Consider the following 8,534-nt stretch of genomic DNA (forward strand, 5'->3'; position numbering starts at 1 on the left):
AATAATCCACAACTACCAGGCAATAGGTATTACCCTTGTAACTCCGAGGATACGGTCCAATGAGATCCATTGAGATCATCTGCCAAGGAAAATTTATGTTCCTGAAGGAACCCATAAGTCCAGCCTGTGGTAGGTTACTTGGTTTACAAGTAGCACAAACCATGCATTTAGAAATGTACCTTTTTATAGACTTCCGCATACCAGGCCAATAATATAATTCGGCAATACGGTGATAAGTCTTATAAAAACCAAAATGACCCGCCGTAACTTCATCATGAAACATATGCAGAATATTTTCCCTATTTGGCGTAGGTACAACTATTTTCCACTCCGACATATTGGATAAGGACTCTATCGGACTTAAGATGTGTTTGTACAGAATATTATTCTCTACCTTAAAATCAGGATATTTTTGTGGGTCTTGAGTGACCCTATCAATCATATTCTGATACCACATATCAGGACTTAAAGAGGACAGATCTAGGACATTAATATCATGGACACGTGAAAGAGCATCTGCGACCACTACCCCGTTTGCCTTTCTATGGACAATCTTATATGAATAGGCAGCCAGTTTGCATATCCATCGAGAAAGCCTCTGTGAAGGGTTTTTCATACTATGAAGCCATACTAAGGAACTATGATCAGTAATTATAGTGAAATTACGACCTTCCAGATAATAACGAAAAGCTTCTAACCCATGGATGATAGCTAAGAGTTCTTTCTCCGTAGTTGAATAGTTTTTCTGGGCCTTGTTCAACTTCTTACTAGTGTACGCTATGGGGTGTTCGGAGCCATCTTTCAACTGAAATAATACGCCTCCAGAAGCTGTATTAGAGCAATCTGTCATTAGATAAAAATGCTCATCAAAATTAGGTGACATCATAACCGGAGCGCTCGTTAAAGCATCTTTAACGCGCCTAAAAGCTTCGTCAGCCTCAGGAGTCCAAGTAATGGTCTGTCCCTTTTTCCTGTTCTTCAAAAGATCAGTAAGAGGTGACAACAAAGTAGAGTAGGACGGTACAAATCGCCGATAATAGCCACACATTCCCAATATCCTACGGACTTGGGTGGTGGTCTTTGGTATAGGAAAATTTTTGATAGCAACTATTTTCTCAGGATCAGTCCTCAGCCCCTGGTTATCCACAACATAACCCAAGAACTTAAGACTAGGGCGACAAAACTGACATTTATCCAGATTGACCGTTAGATTAGCTTCCTTAAGACGTAAAAATAACTTATCTAAAATTTCCATATGAAGGGAAAAATCAGGAGTGACAACCAAAATATCGTCTAAATAATAGAAAACATAGGGCTCTAACGGTGGACCAATGACTAAATCCATCAGACGACACATTGTCTGAGGAGCAGAAACAAGACCGAAAGGCATGGTGACAAACTGGAATAATCCTTTACCACTGACAGCAAAAGCAGTATACTTCTTGCTCTCTTCACTCAGTGGGATCTGTAGGAAGGCCTTAGACAAATCAATAGAAGAGATGTATTTGGCATTCTGAAGTTTGCTCAAAATCACATCTATTCTGGGGATAGGATAAGCATCCCTGTTAGTTGTGATACTGTTTAGTTTTCGACCGTCAAAGCAGATCCTGAAGGATCCATCCTTTTTCTTCGTTAACCAGAGCGGAGAACAGTAGGACGATGTTGAAGGTTCTATGATATTTAAAGCAAGCATCGAATCTACTTCCTTTTCTAAATCTGCCTGCCAGGCTTGAGGTATGGGGTACTGATATAATCTGAAAGGAGTGGGATTTCCCACTTCGATAGTGTGAGAGATTAACGACGTACGACCTAGTTTGTCTTTTGAAGAAAGAGTAGTAAATTTAGAGATCATACTCTCTAATTGCCTTTGTTCAGAGCTTGATAAACTAGCAAAATCGTGAATAGCACTAAGGGTAGATAAATTAAATTCAGATATGGAAAAAGAAAAATCAGAACAACTTAAGGTACTATTGAAAGCATTGAAAAAGTCCATACCTAAAATTATAGAATTCTGCACGGAAGGAATAACATAAAATGTAATTTCCCTACATAAATCTGCCACTGTGATTTTAATTTGGAGTTTGCCCGTAATGGACTGAACTGTACCATCTGCAGTAGATACTTGCAAAGATGAAATGGGCATAATGGGAATACTAGAATTTTTCAATAAATTTAACGAATGTGCCCCTATCAATGAAATATTAGAGCCACTATCTAACAAAGCTAAACACGATTGTCCTAAAATTTGAATAGGAAGATATGGCCTATTATCATTTTGTTTCCTAACTAATAACGAATTAATATCTAGATCTAAAGTATTTGGTTGTCTACAACCGTTATATGGAACTAACCCAGACGTATCATCATCATTAACAAAACTAGAATCTAATATAGATAATGGAACCACATTACTATCACAATTATTATTGTTACGTTGAACACTACCAATCAAAGAAGCGTTTGTAAATGACCATCTGTGATCATTTGAATCAAGCGAATCTAACGTATTATCTATAGAAATAAATTTCTGGTTTAATTTTGTTTTGTGGTGTGTGCTGCTTTCTTGAACGACACCCCTTTCCCTTTTCGTGAAGATGGGTTTGGGTTGCTGGATGTGCTTGGTCCAGCAGTTTCGTTTGACGATGGGGTTTGATTCCCTGATTGGATGTTGGACGGAGAAACGTTCAGGGGACGGACCTCCGACGTGTCGTTTCCCGAACACTTAGAACAGTTTCTTTTAAGGGTGTTCTCTCGGCCACAACCATGGCAGAAAATACGATTTTGAGGAATCCCACAATTGTAAAATGGGTGACCATGCTGATCACAATTCCAGCAGACAAGAGAACTAACAACCGAAACATTATGTTCATGACCCTTATTTAGCCAAGAACGTTGCCTAAAGGAAGTTGGCTGAGAAGAAGAGTTAGAAGAGGATCGAGATGTGGATGGAGGTTGAGAAGACCAGGATAACGTTTCCTCCAAACGTTTGCATTTTATAGTAAGGTCATCAATGTTCTGAATGTCCATAAGAGCTAATTGTTGATGATAAAAGGGCAATAGACATTTAAGGATGATTTTAATTTTAGCTAAATCTGACAAAGGAGTGTCTAAACGACTACACATACCTAATATAGTATTAATAAACATAGTAACAGATTCCCCAGGTTTCTGCTTATGATTCTTAATTTGATCTAATAAATCATCCTGGAATGAATACGGAAGAAAATCCGACTTCAACTTTTTAATCAGATCAGACCAACAAGAAAAATTACCCCTGTTATTCATAAACCATGTAAAAGCGGTCCCGGTGAACAACTCAGCAGAAGCAGCAAACAAATCCTCTTCAGAAACACCTCTAGATATTCGAAGACATTCAACCCTTTCTAAAAATGACATCACATCAGTGTGCTGTTTTTCACCTGAAAATGAAATACCCCATTTGTGTACTTGAACAGGTTTGGAGTACGTAAAGCTAGGTACATTGACTGAAGCATTAGGAGTAGAGGTAGCAATGGGGTTAACTCTAGAATCAAGTTCACCCTCTAGTGTTAATATTTTAAGAGAAACAGACCTCTTGAACGGTTCCTGTTCTTCAGAAGGACAGTGTAGCAAGTGTACACGGGCAGAAATATGGCCTAGACGAGATGTTAATCGCGCATACTCTGTATCCTTTACAGTTCCCCTAAACTTTTCGATTTTTTTAGACAAGCTGTCCAATGTTTCAGTGATTCCTTTTTGTTGTTCCTCAAAAGGAAGGGATACAGCTGAAATTTGGAGAAAACTTCTATTGCCAGCTTCTTGTTTCAAAGCACCTCTCAAAAGATTGCGTTTTTTATCGACAGTTGTCGACTCCTCTGGCATTATGTCCCGAATCTTTAATTCATAATCCAATTCATCCACCAGAAGATGTTCAGCTTTAAAAGCACACATGATGAGAGCAAAGTTCTTGACAAATAGTCCAAAGAACAGAAATATGAAAAATATGAAAATATGAAAGTTTGCACGCAAAATATATATAATATAAACCGAGAAAATATCAGCAACACACCAACAAAATCAAAATAGCCAGCAAAAAAAAAAATATATATATATAATGCAGTATATAATCTAATAAATAAGATCAAATAAATATATAAGATCAAATAAATGGATAAATAATCCAATAAATATTGTATACTCAAGTAAACCTACTACCTAAATACTGGAAGTAAATTTTTTTATTTATATGTAACTTACCACCACTCTAGAAAAAATATATATCTATAATAATAATAATAATAATCAACACTTAGTTGTACCTCCAACTATACCACTATTGACTGAAGAAATAAAATTGTTATATGAATTATATTATTAATAGCAATATTAAATATAAGTTCCCAATAAAAATTCAAAATCTAACCCAGAATGTAAGCTGCACAAACATATACTATAATGAGGTCCCAAAATATAAACAAAAATCAAAACAGCGTTTAAGAATACCTGATATGTATCAGAAATTAAAAATAAAATAAATAAGTAACAATATGTGTATAGGATACCAAACGGAAATAACAAAGAGATTTCAGATAAAAGAGAAGAATTGACCTAAATGAATACTGTCTCAGACCAAAAATAAAGCCACCACGTTGGAAAGCCGATGTAACAACTAGCTGATGATTTTCTGTTGGAGTGAATGAAAAGGGAGTGGTAAACTCCAACAGAAGTAGTAAAAAGAAGAAGATCTACTTAATGTAGCCAAAGGACAAAAATGTGTGGCTTCTCCGTTGAAGAAGCTGGAGTAACTAAAATACAACTTTGTAGTAGTATTTGTATGGAAGGATGCCAAGACAAAGAATATCGAATTGATACAGGACTAGAGATGAGAAATCATTAATAGATAGATATAACTTGAATGGCTAGCTAAATATGTATGAGAAGGGCCACTTGACACTCAAGGAAGGATTCGGCCAATTTGCACGGCTATTTTTGGCCAGACAATAGATTAAAGGAAGTGACAATGATGGCTCGAAAAGAAGATATGAAGATAATGTTCAGAAAATAGATAGAGTAAATATAATAATATACTGAAAATAGAATGAATTTTTGGGCGCCAGAAGAAGGATAACTAGGTTAACGCTCTTCCAGGTATTCTACGCTGCTATAGAGTATGTTAAATTTGTAGTACAAGTATGTGAAAAGTTATTAAAGATTATTAAATTATAAAATATACTACTAAAAATAAAGGAGTAATAAGAAAAAAAAATCACAATAAATGTATATTTATTGAATGTAACTACTAGATCTTTTTAACAATCTCTGAGTTAGGACAAGTAACTAGTGTGTAACTCTAACATGACAGGAAAAAGTGATACTAGTGAAAGTCAATTACAAAATCATCATACAACTATGATCTAAGAATACTCTTTATAAGGTTAGAAAAACTGACTACGGGTACCTCTAATACAGGAAGTACAACTTACAACTAGGTTAGTAGAACCCTCACCAAATAATAATTGTACGTTTATAATACGTACACCTTAATTAAATACTACCTGATACTATATATAACATATAAATACCTCACTGTGAGTGGGACAGGCACAAGCCTTATTGAATAAATAAACCTACGAGTGGATACACAGATCCTTTTCCTAACTCGTGGTTTATAATAGTAATAATAACAAGTGAAACCAAAAACTAATCTGAGGGATTAGAATCCAGAAGTTCATATGAATTTAATAAATTAAAGTTAAAGTTAAATAAAGTTAATAAGTTAAAGTTAAGTAAAGTTAATAAGTTCAAGTTAAATAAAGTTAATAATTACAATTTTGACTAATATGTGAAGTTAATTTTTAAAAATTTAATTAAACATATACTAAAATAATGGAATGAGTTTAAATAATTATACAAAAGTGGAACACAGCCTAAAAATAATCAAGATAAGAGTACCGACTACTATTATCAGGGAAAATATCTGAGCTCAGAAATTTATACCTTTATAGATTGCAGAGTGTTGGGGAACGCTATCAATTAAATATTATGTTGTAAAGAAAAAAAACCTATAAAAAATATAAAGCAGGAAAAATGTGTGTGCAATTGAACTAAAAAAAAAATGTACTAAATATCACAAAACCAGTCTGTCTTTAATAAGAGCACAGTAAATGTTCCCAAACAAACCACTCTTTCCTAATCTTGAAGTTGATGTAATGGGCACCCAAGGGTGCTAACTCTCGCTAGCAGCTGTCCTGCTGGAGGTACAGGAGAGGAAGACTGGTAGAAAGCAGCTGAAGGTACTCAAAACTGTTGGAAAGCAGCTGGAGGTACTCAAAAAAAAGAAAATGTGGAAATAATCCAGGCTGGTCGCCTATTGATTGTTTCTCTCTGTGTGGTCTGGCCTTGGTGTTGTTGTAGGGTGGCTTTAAGATTTCATGGTAGGTGCTAAAAAAAACACAGTGTGGTGTTACTACCAATCTACCAATGTCAAAAAAAAGAAGCAAGAGATACGAGGAGGTGTTTTTATTCCTATGGGAATAAGAAGAAATAGGTCATTAAGTCCAAAAACTTGAATGACTAGACAGCTTGACCTTTTATCAGGTTGCTATCAGATGACCTTGGTCAAATAACACAAGTAATTTCCAATTGAAATACAAAATATAATTACTGTGAAAGAATATTTTATTATAATATATACACCGGTATATAGATATATTATACAAGGATAAAATATAGTAAGACTAAGCGATGGATACTTATTTGATCATCGTTCAAAAGATAGGAGTTCTGTAGACTTGAAAGGAATATAAAAAATGGAGTTTAAATTAGCTCTATTTTCCAACTGGAAGCACAAATTAACAACGAATATTGAATTATCTCTAGATGAGTTTGATCCATGAAAATAAAACATAAAAACCATGAAAATAGACTATGTGAAACTTAGTTAGCAAATGTCAAGGACTTCCAAAATGGCTGAATAAAATACTTAATAAAATGTGTATTTACCGGGGTAGAACTCATTGGATATAGTATGCTCTAAAATTCTTCAAATCCACTGCTGCTGGATAACTTCACTATACTTTTATTGTAATATTTAATCAATTTGGAACTGAGAATTAGAGGTGAATAATTGAGTCTAATGACCCCGCACACTACGATTCAGACCGAACACTCGAGAAACAATGGCAATCCAAGGCTCACGTTCACAGCTGAATCCTTCGTACCCCTCTACTAAGCATTGGCTGTCAAAGTGGGGAAACCAATGTTGCCACGTTTTAAATGTGACGTCATCAAGCATTTAAAAATTCTGAGATGGGTTTAAGTTCTATTTGAATAAACATTGAAAGAAAATAATTCTGAAAATAATTAAATAATATTTTGGATAGTTAAATAATATCTTCCCATCAATAATCGATTCTATAAGGGGCGGAACGTCACAAATAGAAAGATTAACATCAGAGATACGAAAAAATGTTTCAATATAAAATTATAGGTTATCTAATTCCCAAGAACCTCGTTTGAAAAAATTTTTTCTACGGCAAAAATTGAGTGATTCGTAAATGAGTAAGTATATCGAAAAACATTGATTTTTCTATACAAAACTAACACCTTCGATAGCGAGTAAATCGAAAACTATTAATTTTATCAAAAAAATGTGTAGGACATTTTTTGCTTAGAATGAATGTTTTTATTAACTTTTGCGGTCAAAGTATAATAAAACATTTTCATCCCCGGGATGGGGTGGCAACCACCCCCATGGTAAAAGCGCCGTTCGCCATCATATAGATTTTGATCCTTGGACTATTCACTACTTATTCTCAAATTTTCAAGCAAATCGATCCATTCTGTAAAAATTGCGAGTTGAAAAGCTTCGGTTCCTGGCCTAATAGGGATTAATATTATTTATATGGGAAATAAGCCACAATTAAAATGAAAAAATAATTTTATTAACGTTTCGACGCCCAAATCGGGTGCCGTTGTCAAAATACAAAATATTATTATATATTAAACACAAAATATCAATATTTTTTATTTTGACAACGGCACCCGATTTGGGCGTCGAAACGTTAATAAAATTATTTTTTTATTTTAATTGTGGCTTATTTCCCATATAAATAATTTTTTTATATAACACCTGTACGATGTTTGCATACTGCTATCTGGTCACAAATGACCAATTATCAGTTATTCTCTGACCTAACTTAATAACAACAAATACTTAAATCTAAGGGCATACCCTATGGCTTACTCTTATTATATCTATCAACTAATGCACTACAATTAACATGCAATAACATCACAGCACTATGCTCTGCTTTTTACACTAAACTGTTACACATTTACACTAACTCAAATGGTTTTGTCCTCATGAGTCTTCTCTTTAGTTCAGTGTTGTCAAGAAGCTGGATTGCCTCGACATTCACATGACTATGCAGTATCTGCTCGTGACTTGCTGCTGTTCTCTTGATTACTTCGGTCACAGTTTCCATACCCAGTACTTTGTTTCTCAGTACTTTGTTTTGAAATCTCTGGATAATATTTAGGTTACTAGCTTTGGT

At 34.5% G+C, this 8,534-nt stretch overlaps 1 long non-coding RNA gene across 1 annotated transcript; it reads right to left on the bottom strand.

Annotated features, from left to right (window-relative positions):
- Positions 1-5,245: 5,245 nt before the first annotated feature.
- On the bottom strand, positions 5,246-7,418 carry LOC126886446 (uncharacterized). Its single transcript, XR_007698621.1, has 2 exons — positions 6,982-7,418; positions 5,246-6,420 (listed from the first exon to the last, which is right to left on the bottom strand). It is a non-coding gene; the product is annotated as an uncharacterized LOC126886446 (long non-coding RNA).
- Positions 7,419-8,534: the final 1,116 nt, after the last annotated feature.

This window comes from Diabrotica virgifera, chromosome 6 (assembly GCF_917563875.1).
Source record: "Diabrotica virgifera virgifera chromosome 6, PGI_DIABVI_V3a".
In the NCBI taxonomy this organism is placed as follows: domain Eukaryota; kingdom Metazoa; phylum Arthropoda; class Insecta; order Coleoptera; family Chrysomelidae; genus Diabrotica; species Diabrotica virgifera.